This window comes from Miniopterus schreibersii (genome assembly GCF_964146895.1).
Source record: "Miniopterus schreibersii genome assembly, chromosome: 5".
Taxonomy (NCBI): domain Eukaryota; kingdom Metazoa; phylum Chordata; class Mammalia; order Chiroptera; family Miniopteridae; genus Miniopterus; species Miniopterus schreibersii.
Window position 1 is genome coordinate 64,822,290 of NC_138106.1, and position 17,265 is coordinate 64,839,554.

The 17,265-nt window shown below is 38.4% G+C and overlaps 1 protein-coding gene across 5 annotated transcripts in view; it reads left to right on the forward strand.

Moving 5' to 3' along the window:
- The window catches only part of CMSS1 (cms1 ribosomal small subunit homolog), a 340,238-nt gene that overhangs the window by 295,954 nt on the left and 27,019 nt on the right, over nt 1-17,265 (forward strand). The gene's annotated exons all lie outside the window — the stretch shown is intronic.

Below are 17,265 nucleotides of genomic sequence, written 5' to 3' on the forward strand. Positions count from 1 at the left end.
TTATTACTCAGTAGTATTCCATTGTACGAATGTACCATAGTTTATCTATCTGTATTCCTGTTGATAGGCACCTATCACATTGTACTTCTTTATTTTAAGTTATCATACAGTAAAATTAGACTTTTTTCCTTTGACACACAGTTCTATGAATTTTAACAACCATATAGATTTCTGTGACCACGACCACAATCAGTACTATGCCCACGGTTCCATCACCTTAGAAAACCCTAATGCTATCCCTTCCTAGTCCCCTCCCCCCAGAAGTCCCTGACCACTTCATATTCCTTCTCCATCACTATAGCATCACGTTGCATTTTAATTGCTTAACGTATCTGTCGTTCTTGCTTGTCAGCTTCTCAGAGTAAGGACTGCGTCTTATTTATCTCGATTCCTCTGGGATTAGCTCAGTACCAGGTACACAGCAGGTGCTCATTAAATATTTGAAGAATGAATGAATGTCCATGTGGCCACATAATAAATCCTTTCATAATTCTTCGGAGGAAAAGAGAAGTAGAAAACTAGAGGAAACCAACAATAACTTGTTCTTTTTCAGAAAATCTTGGGTCCTTTTCTTACAGCAATAATGATTTTATGATTTGAAGAGATTCTAAAGAGTGCTGTCTGGTAATTGCCACTTGAGAGAATATGTTGAGTCACACAAAATGAGTAATCTCCCATAAAAGGAGTTCAGCAAATGTTTAATTATACTAAAAATATTACTGCTGGTTAAGTTTGAACATGGAAATTAAAAGGAAGAAGTTTAATGTGGGTCTTTGTCTACTCCCTATTTTTAAGAATATTCCAGAATTTTAAAATTCTCCCCCAGAGTCTCTGATATATTTCCCAGGCATTCGTATCTCTGTAAGGATTCTCTACACTACATTTAGAGAAACTCAATATTCACACTGTTACTTTTGAATGAGATTTTGGTTTCCATGTGTTCTCCTAAACCAGTGTCATCTTTATCTAAAATTTATTTTAATAAGTCCATCATTATTGCAAGTGATACTTGGTTCTCGTAGTTAGTGCCTTCCCTGGAGCATATTCAGTTCTTTTCAGCTTCAACTTTACTTTTCCTTTTTTCCCTTCAGTGTTTATTGGTGTTTCTTTTTTCATTAATTATAATGCTGAAATGACTCTGTATATATCTTTTTTATCCTCTTAACTTCACCCACCAGGACATTATCTTTTACAAACTGAGTCCTTTGTCAGCTCCATGTCACATTTCTTTAAGCAAATAAATTTTCTCCGTATGTTTAGCATATACCCCTGAGTCCTGTAGCCTATTTCCTCTTTTAAAACAGAAATGGGGAAACAGCTGTTTCTCAATTCCTATAAAGTGTGTCCTGTTTTATAGATCATGCTGGACAGCTCTATTTTGATGTCTGCAATATTACTTGGTCCTTGAAATTGTGAATTTCCTGGACCTGAATTTCCCTCTCACATTAGGCAAAGAAAGATTAACTCTGCTAGATGTTTCAGTGTGTTACACAGGCCATGAGGTCTTCTCTGTAGTTTTGGTAGCTACTGAAGGGCTCACATGGAAGAAATGCCTTCTTCCTTGTAGCACAACTAAGTTTTTTAACTGTTATGATTGATATTATGTGGTCATCTCATTCCGTGTTTCAGGAGATGTTGATGAACTGTATCTGCCAGATTCTATGCTATCTGCAGAGCATACAGGGATAAAAGGACACCCTGCACTCAGGTAGCCCACTGTGCAGTAGGAAGGACAGATGCAATATGATGAGTGGTCTAATTACGTGATACCTGAGCTACAACAACTACCCAGAGGAGGAGTTAGCAAACTATGGCCCATGGCTAACCGCCTATTTTGTATATAAAGTTTTGTTGTAATATAACCATGCCCAGTTATGTACGTATTCTCACTGAATGGTTTCATGATTCAATGTGTAGAGATCACATGGTACACCAGCCTAGAATATTAACTACTTGGCCTTCTAATAAAAAATTTGCCAACTTCTAACTTAGAAGAAGGAACAGCAAGAAAGCGTATAGTCACCAGAGGACAGGGTAGTCGAGAACCCCTTGAAGAATGCCAACATTTTAAGGGATAGGTAAAAGAAGGCAGTCATGGTTTGAGACCCAAGTCATAGTGCACCAGTAAACAAAGCAGGAGGGTCAAAAAGTCAACAACATTGTCAAATGTCCCAGAGCAATCAAGTAAGCTAGTGGTTATGATGACCATTTCCTGAGAAATTACTTGTGTGCCAGACTGTGTGCTAAGCAATTTATGTTCATCATGTCAGAACTCCATGTAACAACCCTATAAGGTAGGCACTATTAATCTCCCCATTTTATAGATGAGAAAATTAAGGCACAGAATGAGCAAGTAGCTTTTCCAAAGTCACACAGCTTGAAAATGCAGAGAAAGTGTTTTATTCCAGGCAGCTTGCTTCTTAGAGAGCCTATCGTTGTAATCACTGTGCCATATTGATTTGACATTTAGATGATCACTGATGTCCTTTGCAAGAGTAATTTCAGCATGATGAAGGTGGAAGATATCTTCAAATAAGCGATAATGATGTTTGCCATGGGCTGTACGCTGTTCTAAGTGTTCTACACTGATTCATTTTATCATCCCAACTCTCACATTGTACATACAAGGAAACCATGGCTCAGAAAGGTGAATTTCCTTGTCCAAAGCCAAAGAGTTGTTGAGTGGCAGAGGTGTAATGTGAAGTTCTGTAGCAAAACAGCCTGACCTCCACACCTGCATCCTTACTGACCTTCATCCATTCCTGGCCCTTTCCCAGCTCTCTCAGAGATTTTGGCCTGGATCTGGAGCTCCCTCTCTTTCTACTCCCTGCACCCTGATGTGGTAGCTATTTAGGAACATAAAAAAGAAGAAAACTAATATATTTTCAAAATAATATTATGGTATGGTACCCATAAGTGACTCAGAGACAGCTCAATGGAAGCAGACCATAGTGTATATATATATGCTTTGATTAAATGAAAGTGCCATAACAAGACAGTGAGGAAGGGAAGCATCATTCAGGAAGATGTTAAGACAACTGATTAAATATTTGGGAAAATAATAAAGTTAGAGCTTCACTTTACACCATACAACAGAGTCTACTCCATAGGATTTAAGTTAAATGTTTAACAACAATAGCAACAGAAGGTTAACCCATTTAAAAATAACTAAATCTAAGCATTATTTGAGAATTGAATCATTAATGTGGACATTGATTGCTGTACTATAATGTCATTGTCAAAACTGCTCTGCTCACTTGAGTCCTTGAATCTGTTTATTTCTAGTTTTCTCTTCTCTCCCTAGGTTTTAGGATATGCACTATCATTTTTTGCTTCCCTCAGATGTCTGTCTTTCAAATCCCTTGCCCCCTCTTGTAATTTACTGCCCTTAATACCAGGCGTTTCTGATACTAAAACATTAAATATATTACAATAATTTGACAAGAAAAAAAAAACCTAGATAAAAGTATCCATTTTGGAATGGCGAGAACTTGTCTAAGCATGATTGCAATGAAAAAAAAAAATGATATATTTGACAATTTAAAACATCTGTAGATCAAAAATAATTTTAAAAATTTTAAGATAAAACATTAAAAATTAACCTTAACATGAAAAAACTCATACAAACTGATAAGGAAAACATTAAAACCCTCCTTGATAAATGGACAAAGGTTAAGAACATTCTATTTGTGTAAGTAATAAAAACAGTAAAATATTTGCCCCTAGTAATAGTCAACTGAATACAAATTAAAATGCAATATCATTTTTACCTCTTAGCAATGTTTAAAAATTCAGTGTTTGCTAGAGTGGGAAGCAAAAAATGTTTTTACACATGTTGCTGACCTAAAAATTGATCCAAAACCTTCTGAAAAACAATTTAGAAGTTGTTAAGACCCTTAAAAAACATGCATACCTTTTTGCAATGTAATTTCTCTTCTAGAAACCTATTCTAGTCAGAAATACATAAAATGTTACAAAGGTATCTATTACGATATATTTGCAAAGGGAAAATTTTGTCTAAGTAATGATTAAAGAACAAATAAATGTAATGCAGGCAAACAGCGTTTTGTTATATAGCCATTGAAAATGTTTGTCAAGACTACTGGACATGGGAAAATGCTCATGATAGAATATTAAATGTATTTGTATATGGTATGAAATTCCAGATATATAAAGTTGTGTGTATATAATATACATATATATACACAAATATACTCATATACACACAGAGACAGAAAAAAGGTAGAATGCCCGGCCGGACGTGGCTCAGCGGTTGAGTGTCAACTTAGGATCCAGGCGATCGGGGTTCAATTCCCGGTTAGGGCACATGCCCGGGTTGCGGGCTTGATCCCCAGTTGGGGGCGTGCAGCCAATCAGTGACTCTCTCATCACTGATGTTTTCATCTCTCTCTCCCCCTCTCCCTTCCTCTCTCTGAAATCAATAAAGATATATATATATATTTTAAATAGAAGTAAGTGTGTCAAAATTATAATAGATCTCTTTCCATAGTGGAACCATCTTTTTATAATAGTACCAAATTTGTTTGTTTCTTTTTACTTTATTTTCTGCAATCTCTATAATTAGTATGTATTACCTTAGTATCAGGGAAAAGCGTTAAAAAAAGTTAATGATGACCCATCAAATCGTTAGTATAGTATTGGTAATTCAAGTCTCTCTTATGTATTTACCTCATTAGACTGTTACATCTTGGCTTTATCATCGTGTAAGACAGCATTGCAAACACAAATCCCTCTCTGTATATTTCCCATGTAGTGGGCAATTAGTTGATAGGTTAATACCTCTAAGCCTAGTTTACCAGTAGGAAACTTTAAGGATGGAATAGGAAAGTACCTTGTCCGAAGCTACACAAAAAGGCAGTTAAGATCCTGCATTTTCCATTGAGAAGCTGGGTCAGAAAGTTAACCATTCTGAAACAGGGCATGTGAATTTTACACCCACTTTTAAGACTCACAAAATGTGCATTAAGGGCAGACAGCGAGTAATCTAATAGTTAGTTGCAGTCTCTGTGAAGGCTATGGGGCAGTCTTAATAGAAACAGTGTGCTTTTCCATTGTAACATTTCTCTTCCTTGGGATCACACTTTATAGCAAGGGTGAATGTGTAGCAGGTCTAACTGCAGCCTCATAGGCTTTTTCCTTATGAAATTTCTGTTCAGAGGACATGATGTAACTCACCCATATAACAGGTCATGTTCACCTTTTTTTTTTTTTTTAATTTTACCCTATGCCTCTGTACTTCAGCATTCCACCTCACTCTGGAAATTTTGACTTGTCCAGGGATACAGCATTTTTAATAGAAACTGGCCTAAACCAGAAGAGAGTCATAAATCACAGCAGTATGACTTCAGTTCACAAATTGGAAAACTGTAGCATAAAGTAAGTGATTTGCCTAAGATCACAAAAGTTGGAACTAGAATCTAAGCCTTCCAGGACCTCCTTCATCACGCCTCTACATTGGCACTTTCCAAAATGTGTACACAGAGTACTATTCTGGGAGTGTTAACAGTTGTGTTGCACAGAGCAGGGGTCAGGGGTCAAATAAGTCTGAGGATGACCTCATTTCCATTCCCACACTTGGATAGTAAAGCATATTAATATATTAAAGAATCCTTGCAATAAGACACATACTAAACCAGATGGGATGTGGGAATGACAGGCATAAACCAGGACTAGCCTAGGCAAGTCAGAATATATTCTCTCCACAGCTAAAATATAGGATGGAGGTGGGTTGTGGGCAAGAGTTACTAACACGTATCTGGACAAATTGGGTAGGTTTGTGTGTTTGTATTAGAGGCGGGATACTCAGTACAGGCAGGAGCTTCTGCCCCAGTTAAATGAGTGTTATTCAAATAGAATATACATTATTATGTTAAACTGGGCTCTACCTACAAAGCCTCATGAATTCCAAAACTCTGCTTAGAGACCAGAACCATGGGAGAGCTAGTTAGTTTGCTCTTTTTAAGTTAGAGGGACAGCATTGCATAGTGATTAAGAGTAGACTAAATCAAGACTGCCTAGACCCAAATCCCTGTGCTCACTCTCATTAACTTTAACCCTGGGCAAGCGCCTCAATCTCCTCCTCTGTAAAACATTATCATAATAGTACCCATTTCATAAGATTAATGTGAGAATTAAATAAGTCAGTATATTTAAAACAGTGTCTTGCACAAAATAAATACTATGTAAGAGTTATAATTATTATTATTAGTTTCTATCCCAGGAACATAGAATTTATATAGCACTGCTTCCAAATGTATCAAGTGTACTCATCCAATAAACACAACAATTCTATTAAGACCCAAAATGCCACTGTTGATATTCATGGCTCTGTTCACCTAATTTCAACTGCAAAGGTTGACCAGAAAGGTTAAATTACTCATAGTTTGAAGACTGCCCCCAAATACAGTAGTAGCCCCCCTTATCTGAGGGGAGTATGTTCTAAAACTCCCAATGGATGTCTGAAACCTCGGGTAGTACTGAACCCTGTATGCACTATGTTTTCCCATACATACCTTTTCACTTAAAGGAAGCACTTTATGGCTTCTCTTTGGCATATCTGAATTGCCAGCATCACTACTTTTGTGCTTTGGGGCCATTATTAAGTAAAATAAGGGTTACTTGAACACAAGCACTGTGATACCTAGACAGTGATCTAATAATGAAGATGGCTAGTAAGTGACTATTGGGTGGGTAGAGTTTACGGTATGGATACAATGGACAAAGGGGTCGTCCCAGGCAGGACACACCAAGATTTCATCACACTACTCAGAGCGATGCACAACTTAAAACTTACGAATTATTTATTCTGGAATTTTCCATTTAATATTTCAGACCTCAGGTGACCCCAGGTAACTGAAACCACAGAAACGGAAACCATGGATAAGAAGAGACTGCCACAGGAAAATGTTCCAACATTTAAAACAAACTAGAAAGAAAAAAGGGTGGAGCCCTAACACTCAAGACTAAAGTTGAGGTTCTGTTGCTCAAACTGACTTATCTAATTTTTTTCCTTAAGCTAAAATTAAATAAGATAAAAGAAAAAATGCCTTCTACAGGACAGACAGCACGCAGGTAGCTGTTCTTCCTGCAGAGCTGTCCTCTGATAGCTGCACAACCTCTACTGCATTTTTGTAGCTTAAAGAAAATACAGATCCTGTAGCACCCTGATGCTTGGCATTCAAGGCCCCTGCACTGCCACTGCAGCCAGGCATAAGTGTGAGCCTTTACACAAGAGGTCAGCCTCCTGTGGCCCTACGTGCTTTGTCCTGACGCAGGCTGGTGGTTCCTGAGGATGCAGTCCTATGTGCAGTTTTAGAAATTAGTAAATGAAGTTTTACTAACCCAGAGCAGTCAAAGTTTTTAAAAACAACCCTCAAGATTTAATTCTGCCGTCATGGAACTGGTGAGACAAATCTTGTAGCATTTAGGCCCAACACAGAAAGGAGGCAAAAGGTTTTTCATCAGTCGTGTCTTTTTGAGATGCTCTTACTGGTCTTAGCATTTTACCTTCTTTCACAGTGTCGGGAACCGTAAAGCAACTCCAGTTCAGAGTTTGCTGTCTTATTACAGATTTTCTAACTTCAAAGTTCTCTGTGAACTGGCAACATGTATTGTAAGCAAAGCCTGGATTCGTTGCTGGGGACATTTTCAGCTATGAAAATAACATTACTGGAAGGTCAACCAGGCTGTAGCAGTTGCCTCTAGATATGGCAAAATTAAAGGTGAGAAAGGATTTCCCTGTTCCCCATTCCCGTTCAGAATGACGACAGAACTTCTGATAGAACTGACTCGCAGGAACTTACATTCAAAAGCATTTGTTTTGTCAAATCTTTTGGAGAGAAGGGAAAGACATCTTAAGCCTGAGAGATGGAAGAGGTAGATCATGCCCAGTGTCTTGGATATGGGAGCTAGGAAAAACCAAACCAAACCTGAGAGGGTGTGCCATGCTAACGTAAAGCCTGATGAACCACCACCAACAAGCCTGCGGAAGACTTTGAGTGGCCCAGGTCTGCATGGCCGGAAAAGGCTGAGATTGATGATTGAGCCTACCCAGGCTTCTCTGAGCAGCCTCAAAGCAACCAGATCCCTCCATTAGGCACCACAGACTTGGCCTTGGTGTTTCTGCTCTTCCTGCCACCTGTCACTGAATCTTTCATTTGCACACTAGATCCTAGTCTTCTCCACACTTTCCTTTATCAGTGAAAATTGTGATACTTGTTGGATTACAGCCCTAAGGTAGCCTTGTTTTTACTTTCAGAAGTTCTGTACAGAGGAGGTGAAACGTGAGCTGAATTTTGGAGGAAATGACAAGGATCCAGGGAGAGGTGGCATTCTGAACAGTTAGAGTGAGAGATACATTTACAGACAGTACGACTCTCTTCTGGTGTGGACAAGTTGATTATAAGCCCTTATTCTTTGGTCGTGGCATAGCTGTGGTAATTGCTTTGAAAAGTGTGCGGAAGCAGTCGAGGCTCGAGCATGACCACAGTCAGTGTAAGTGGAGTCAGGGCTAAGAGCCCCTTTCTCACTGGCGGTGCTTCTCACCGCTGCATTCTGAGCCGCCTCTCTCCCCTCGGCATCCCCCGCTGCCCTGCGTTCTGTTTTCCCGGCTTGGCCTTAGGACCTTCACTAAGTTCACTGTTCACAGGGTCCTGTTCTTTGGATATGGGAACTGTGTTCTTTCTCAGTGATGCTGGTGGGAGTCCCTTAATGAGCTGGGAACATGTTTCTTAAAGAGTAGTTTCCAGCCCTGCCTCTCCTGGCCAAATAAAACATTCTGACTCCTAGGGATGAGTAATTTTAGCAAAACACTTTGGACTGGTGAAATACAGCTGTGTCTCCAGCGTTAGTTTTCAGTGTGTATGATTAGATTTCTCAGAGGATAGCTGACCACCTCTAGAAATATAGAACACCCCCCCCATAAGTGAAATGGAACTAAATTAAACAAGAAGGATTTTTAAAAACTGGGCCACAACATAATGTTAAAAGGAACAATTCAACCAACAGAAAGTTGTAACAATTCTCAATTTGCAAACAATTCTTTATTTACCTATGAGATGTGTAAATAAAAACTGGTAGAATTAAAACATGGACAGATTCAAAATAAGAGTGGGAGATACTAATATGCACGTCTATTATTGATAGATAAAACAGAAAAATATAGCAGATTTTAAAAATATGCTTTAGTTTATCTGTAATCATATATATAATCTATATATATAATCATATATATAGAAACTATACATTCTATTAAAAAAACTTTGAAAAAATTTTTAAAACTATATATACTAGGTCAGGGACTGGCAAATAGAAACAGACTCATAGATACAGAGGAAAAACTGATGGTTGACAGATGGGAGGGAGTTTGGGAGGCTGAGTAAAAAGGTGAAGGGATTAAATACAAATTGGCAGTTACAAAATAGTCATGGGGACGTAAAGTACAGTATAGGAAATATAGCCAATAATACTGTAATAATTATGTATGGTGCCAGATGGGTACTAGACTTATTGGGGGGGATCGCTTAATAAGTTACATAAATGTCTAAACACTATGCTGTACATGTATAACTAATATAATATTGAATGTCCACTGTAATTGAAAAAAATCAAAATTAACAAAGGAAACGTCACTAAGCTGTAATGGCATCTTTTCATGCAGGGCTGTGTTAGGATTGTGGACTCCAGGTTTAGTATACCTGGGATTCAAAACCTGCCCCTGCCTTAGTTACATTATATTGTGCAAGTGTTACAAATTGTTTATGAAAGTTTACTTTTATTATTTTTTTAAGTCAGGTTTATTGAGGAGTAGTTTACATATAGTAAAATTAACCCTTTTCAGTGTACAGTTCTATAAATTTTGATTAACACGTACAGTTGTGCAGCCATCACAACAATTTAGAGAACATATCCATCACTACCTGCCCCCCCCCCCCCCGAGGTCTCCCATCTCCAGTGCTCAGTGACTACTAATCTGGTTTTTGTCCCTATAGTTTTAAATAAACTAGTGTGTTAAATAAATGGAATCACATATTACATAGCCTCTTGAATCAGTCGTTCTTTTGCTTAGCATAAGACTTTTGAAACTTATTCATGTTGTGTTTCAATAATTTGTTTTGTTGAGAAACTGAGAGACCTAATAAGAGAGTTTAGCAGGTTGCTCACAAGGACAGATCTAGGTTTTTGTTAGGCCTGAAGCTTATACAATTTGGGGGCCCCTCTCTTAGAAAAAAATATATAAAGTTACCGATACAAAACTAGGTATGAAAGAAGTTATTTTAAATAAGAAATCACAACAGTACTGCTACAAACACAGGAATTCTGAAAATTTTTATTTTACCTCATCAAACAAGAAATAAAATATAATGGCTTCTTTAAAACTGTGTAAAATGCACCATCTACTGTATTCCTGCAGGAAAGACCTTCCATTTTGAATAGATAAACATGGGAGCCTAATTCTCTGCTTAGTTTTACAGTTTTGACGATTGGAAGAATTTTTCACTGACTCGTTTCTGGTTCCATGCATCCCAAACCTGGCTTCCCTTCCATTTCCCACATAGGTGTAGGGATGGGTGCCACAGGCACATCACGTCATGCATGACCCAGAACTTCTATCCCCGCTCACTTTGCATCCAGGTGTCTGGTGAGCACAGGGTGGTAGGATTACTCCTTGAAGCATTCCAACCCTAGGACAGCTAGCAATAATTTAGCTAACTGTATCCCCAAAATGCTCACTCCAACTCCAACACCACTCACTGGGGGATGTGAGAGAAGAGAATCCTGATTGGATATGGACACTGGTCTTTTTTATTCCTCTTAAATATTTATTTCAGAGAGAGGAAGGGAGAGAGATAGAAACATCCATGATGAAAGAGAGTCATTGATCGGCTGCCTCCTGCACGCCCCCTATGGGGGATCGAGCCCTCAACCCTGACCTGGAAGCTGACTGTGGTCTCCTGGGTCATAGGTCAGTTCTCAACCATTGAGCCACACCAGCCAGGCAGACAGCAGCCTTAACATATTGTGGTTTAAATACCTTTCTTTTGCAAATTTTTAAAGAAATATTGACTCTGATTTATTGCCAGGGTCCATCCCACAGCCTAGAAAGGGTTCATACAAGCAGCTCCTTGGAAACTTAAGGAAATTGCTGGGAAACTGGACTTCTGATGTTTCTCATAAAGAGGACACATACCGGGACTGAGGGGAGGAGAAGACCTTTTATTTCAGCCTGCTCTTTTTACCATATATTTAAAAAGAACAGCATACTTGACTCCTCTTTTGGAAGAGTTCAACAAATTCCATCTGGTGAATTTTATCTTTTTTTTTTTTTTTTTTAAGTTAACTCAGTGACTTGGAGACCAGGTGGCACCTTTTTGGTGGCTCCGGTCCATGGGCGCAGTCAGCCACTAAGACTGAGTGGCACAGGCCTGGCGTAACCTCAAATGCCCGAGTCCTAGAGGAGCACTGGTGCTGGACCCAGGCTGGGTAGCTTGGGCCTCCATGCTTTTCTTTCAGTAACCTCTCAGTGGAAATCACAGAACTAACACCCTTATTTCAGAAAATCACTTTTCTCTTTTGGAACCAAAAAACATCAGACTAAAGAAACAACTAATATATTCGACCTATGGTGATAGGAGATGAGATCATTTTATGTATTTAATGGTTTTCAGATGAAATAATTTTTTGGAACAAAAAGTAACTCATATTTAGAGCATTTGATTAACAAGGTATTTTAAATATTTCTCATGGGTTTTTGTTGTGTAAGAGTCACATACCTTTAAAAATATGCTATTTTCAGCTAGATTGCTTAAGTACAGGCTGTACGCTTCCTTCTTCAGACTCTGGGCAATGGAGGAATTCAGAAATTTTTTTAAAGAGCATAGCTTGATTTTTAAATATTTACGCTTTTGATCCTGACATTTGTTTGTATTCCACCCTTTTTATCCTGAAGTGACTTTTAAACCTAATAAAAGGACAGAAGATTTCAGGGTTTTGGTGTTTTACGTAGAGAATACATTTTACTTTTTAATAGAAATGTACATAAAGCAGTAGAAGGAAGTGCTTTTTACTTGTCATCAGCGCTGGGTCAAGCACTTGAGGTACCTACTCCTGGGCTCCCTCAAGCTGTTTACAGTGAGCAGAGCCGGGGAGAAAGCCGCCCGTGAGCGCCAGGGCGGGGAGGGGTGAGGTCACCTGCTGGCTCAGGAGGCACAGCAAGGCACACGTGCAGGGGCAAGAGGGGCAAAGAGGCCGTGCAGTCCTGGCCCAGCTTTGCCTGAAGGGTCCCAGATGAAGATGGGCTGGAGGATGTTCAGAGAAAGGGGACAGGGTGAAGAGAGGCCAGTATAAGAGCTTTCACAGGACTAAAGGTGGCCTTTTCTGGGGGAGGATAATCCCCAGGGAGGGTTGCCAGATTTAGCAAGGAAAAATGCACAACCACTGTTAAACTTGAAGTTCTGATAAACAGTGAATAATTTAGATGTTCCCCGTGCAATATTTGAGACTGATACCGCAGTGTTTCCATGAAATTCAAATTTATCCAGCGTCCTATGTTTTATCCCACCTTTGCTTTTGTTTTTTGGTTTTTAAAGACTCCATTGTGGCCTCCCTGGGTTGACTGTGCTCTGAACCCAGCTGCCCTCCTGGGTCTGCGTCGGGACTGCAGTGACGGGTGCCCCAGCCACAGGATGGTGCTCTAGTCTGGTCCACAGCCAACCACACACCTCTTAGCTCTTCCAGCATAATAATTTGGGGCTTCCTGAACAAGAGGATGGATTTCCTTTAGAAGCCTTTTGTTTTAATTAAACTTTTTATTTTGAAATCAGTGTAGATTCACATGTAGTTGTTAAAAACAATACAGAGAGATCACATGTCCCCTTTCCCAGATTCCCTCAGTGATAACAACTTGGGAAACTACAGGACAAAATCAAAACAAGAATGTAGACATAGATAGAGTCAGGATACAGAACATTTCCATTCCAACAAGAATCCTCCTTGTTGCTCCTTCCTAGCCATACCCAGTTCCTTCCCAACCCCACCCCCTCAACTCCGTGTAACCACTATTCTGTTCTCCATTCCTATAATTTTGTCATTTCAATAATGTTATTTAAATGAAATCTCACAATATGTAACCTTTTGGGATGGGCTTTTTTTCACTCAGCATAATTCTCAGGAGATTAATTTCTGGGAATATCAGTAGTTCATTTCTTTTTATTGCTGATTAGTATTCCACGGGATGCATACACCACAGTTTGCTTAACCGTCCACCCATTGAAGGTCATCTGGGTTGTTTCTAGTTTTGAGGCTATTATAAATAATAAATAAAGCTGCTGTAAACATTTATATGCTGGCTGTTGTATAAACATACTTTCATTTCTCTGGGATAAATGCCCAGGAGTATAATTGCTGTATTATCTAGTAGTTACAGGCTTAGTTTTTCTAAGAAACTGCTAAACTATTTTCCATTTGTGGGATGGAAGTGGCTGTACCATTTTACATTCCCACTGCAGTATAGGAACAGTCAGTCTCCCTGCACCCTCACTCACCATTTGGTGCTGGTGCTGTTTTTTTAATGTTAGCTGTTGATAGGTTTGTAGTAACATCTCATAGTTTTAATTTGTATTTCCGTAGTGCTTAATGATGTGCAACATGTTTTAATGTACTTATTTGCCATAGTATATCCCCTTCAGCAAAGTATCTGTTCATGTCTTCTGCCATTTTCCAATTTGATTGTCTGTTTTGCTAGTGTTGAATTCTGGGAATCTTTTAAAGCTATCTAGATACTAGTCTGTCTTTGTTAGATATGTGGATTGTAACTTTTTTCCACACTGTATCTTGTTTTTCCATCCTCTCCACAGGATTCTTTCAAAGCAAAAGTTTTCAATTTGGATAAAGTCTAACATTAATTATTTCTTTTATTGATTGTACTTTTGGTGTCAAAATTAAGAACTCTGTCTAACTCTAGATCCTAAGGATTTTTTTTCCTGGAGGTTTTATAGTTTTACATTTTACATTTAGGTCTGTGATCCATTTCAAGTTAATTTTTGTATAACGTGTAAACTTAGGTAAGGGTAAATTTTTTGCTTGTGGATTTTTCCCCCGATTTGTTGAAAGGACCTTTCCTTCGTTAAATTGCTTTTGTACATTTGTCAAAATTCAGTTGGTCATATTTGTGTGGGTCTCTTTCTGGGGGTCTATATTCTCTTTCTGTAGCTATGTATGTCTTGAAATTGAATAAACTATTTTCTCCCACTTGATTACTCTTTTCCAAAATTGTTTCACTGTTCCATTTCCTTTGCCATTCTACATACATTTTAGAATAATTATATATATCTAGAGAAAATCTTGCTGGGATTTTGTTAGAAATTGTATTAAACCTGTATATCATTTTGAGGAGAGAGTTTCTATGTAAACAATCATTCCATCTGCAAATAGGAGTAGCTTGATGTCTTCCTTCCTGATGCATATGCCTTTTATTTCACTTCTTGTCTTATTGCACTGGTTTAAAGTTCTAGCACCATGTTGAATAATGTTGGTTAGAGCAGACACCCTTACCTTGCTCCTGTACAGGGAAAAGCTTTCAGTCTTCCATAACACTTGAAAAGAATATATATTCTGTCTTTGTTGAGTGGAATGTTCTACAAATGTTGATCAGATCCTGTTGGTTAATGTTGTCACTCAGTTCTTCTGTATCCTTGCTGATTGTCTGTCTAGTCATTCTCTCAGTTTTTGAGAGAACTGTTGAAGTTTACAACTTAATCTTAAGTTTGTCTACTTCTTTCATTTCTATCAGTTTTTGCTTCCCATATTTTACAGCTCTGTTGTTTGGTAGATACACATTTAAGATTGCTGGGTCTTCTTGGCAGATTCACCCTTTTGTCATTACATAATGTCCTCTTTCTCTGATCATTTTATTTACTCTGAAGTTTACTTATTTTTTTTCTGAAGTCTATCTGATATTAATATAGCCACTCCTGCTCTTTTTTAAATTAATATTTGCATGTTATATTTTTTCCATCATTTTGCTTTCAACTTGTCTGTATTGTTATATCTGAGGTAAGTTTCTTGTCACCAGCATATAGTTAGGTCATCTCTTTTAATCCACTCGGTCAATCTCTGCCTTTAAATTGGTGTGTTTAGACCATTTACATTATTATAATTATAGATATGTTGAGGTTTAAATCTGCCATATTATTTTGTGTGTGTTTTTTCTGTTTGTTTGCTGTTTTGTTTCTCTATTTTCTCTTTCCTGATTTCCTGTGTGTTACTTGGACATAGTTAGTATTCTGTTTTGTTTTATCTCTGTGTTTTTGAGCATATCTCTTTCTATTGCTAAAAGGACTAGTGTGGATGTGACCTTGGTACCATTGGGTTGTATGAGAAGTCCTGACTCTCTACTAGGACTCCTCTGATGCTATCCTACTGGGGAGGGAGGAGTGCGGTCATTACTGCCAGGAGCAGGAGGAATCCCAGGCTCACCATGTGGTCTCCATTAATACTACAGGGGCTCTGGTGATGAGAGGAGGGAACACAGGTTTGTTACCACTCTTCAGGGATGCAAATCCCTTCGGCCCATTCCCACTTGGTAGGAGGTGGAGGAAGAGTTAGGGGGCCTCATTACAGCCTTGCAAGTGTGAAAATCTAGGCTCCCCACTCAGTGTTTGCTAGTGGGAACCAGGCTACAGTTTTCTGTGGTGTCGGCTGGAGTCAAGAGATTACTGTCTAAAAGTTCAGTCTTGCTAGGCTGCTTGTTTCCTGTTCATTTTGTTGAATAGAGCAGAGATTTGTTAGGGCTTTTTCTGGTCTGATCCCAAATTTGGCATTTTCAAGTTGCTGCTTCAAGCTCCAAGACTGAGATAATGAGGCAGAAAGAAAACCCAAGGAGGTCATTGTTCACTGGGCCCCAAAGTCCCTAGGGGGTCTGTCTTCTCTCCACCTTCCAGAGACTTCCTATGTTTGTTTTCTATATAATGTCCAGGGTTTTTAGCTGTACATAGCAGGAGGAATGAGGAAAAACACAGTTACTAATACTGTCTTCCCAAAGGGAGTAGTTCTATAAATACTTTTAATGGCAACTTAGTCACTCATTAAAATTCCCTGTTAATTCTCTACCTGCTACTACTCCATTTGGTAGAGGCCTTTTTTTCATGCTACACAGTTGAAAGTAAGTGTATTAATCAGGGTTCTCCACAAAAACAGAACCAATAGGGGATAGATATCTATATATCTATACCGTATATATATCTAGATATGGATATAGATATAGATATAAAATAAGGAATTGGCTCATGCATTTATGGAGGCTGACAAGTCCCAAGATCTGCAGGGTGAACTGGCAAGCTGGAGACCCAGGAGAGCTGATGGTATAGTTCTAGTCTGAGGCCTGACATGCTGCAGATCCAGGAAGAGCCCATGTTTCAGTTTAAGTCCAAAGGCAGGAAACGTTCTCTTACTCAGAGGAGGGTCAGTCAGCCTATTCAGGCCTTCATCTGGTTGGATATATGAGATCCGCCCACATTAAGGAGGGTAATCTGTTTTATTCAGTATACCCATTCAAACGTAATCTCATTGAGAAACACCCAGAATAATGTTTGACCAAATATCTAGGCATCCTGTGGCTCATTCAAGTTGACACAAAATTAATTGTCATGGTATGTAAACATTTAAAAGCTCAAGACTGCCGATGGGTTAATTTGGACCTGAATCTGAATTCTGACTAGCGTTTGCTCACAAATTCATATTTTGGGCTGACTTTGAGATATATAGAGAACCTCAAAGGGAACAAGTAATGCCTTTCAAAGATTCAAAAATGTGTTTATAGAGAGCAACTGCTATAATCTGAAAAACTGTGTGGCATTATGGAAAGTAAGAAACTTTATGGTTGTCATGTTTCTTCAGGAGAACTTTATAAACAGAAAAAATGTTAAAAGTTATTTTTCCTGATTCTTAGAGTAAGAATTTATCTTTTCTATTGTCGAAAGATTTTAAAAATTCAAAATAAGAATTTTTCATGACCTGTAATCCCCTCTAAGCAGTAGCAGCTTTTTTATCTGAAAATGAAGAATTTAACATCTGTAAAATCAGTATGAGTGTGAGTGTTGCATAATTAAACATCCTCTAATGTTGGACATCTGGATAATCTTTAGTTTTGCAACTTTATAAGTAAGACTGCCATCTTGGTGCTGAGATCTCTATCTTCATTTGGGATCATTTCCTTAACTGCATCTTCCTAGATGTGGAATTGCTAAG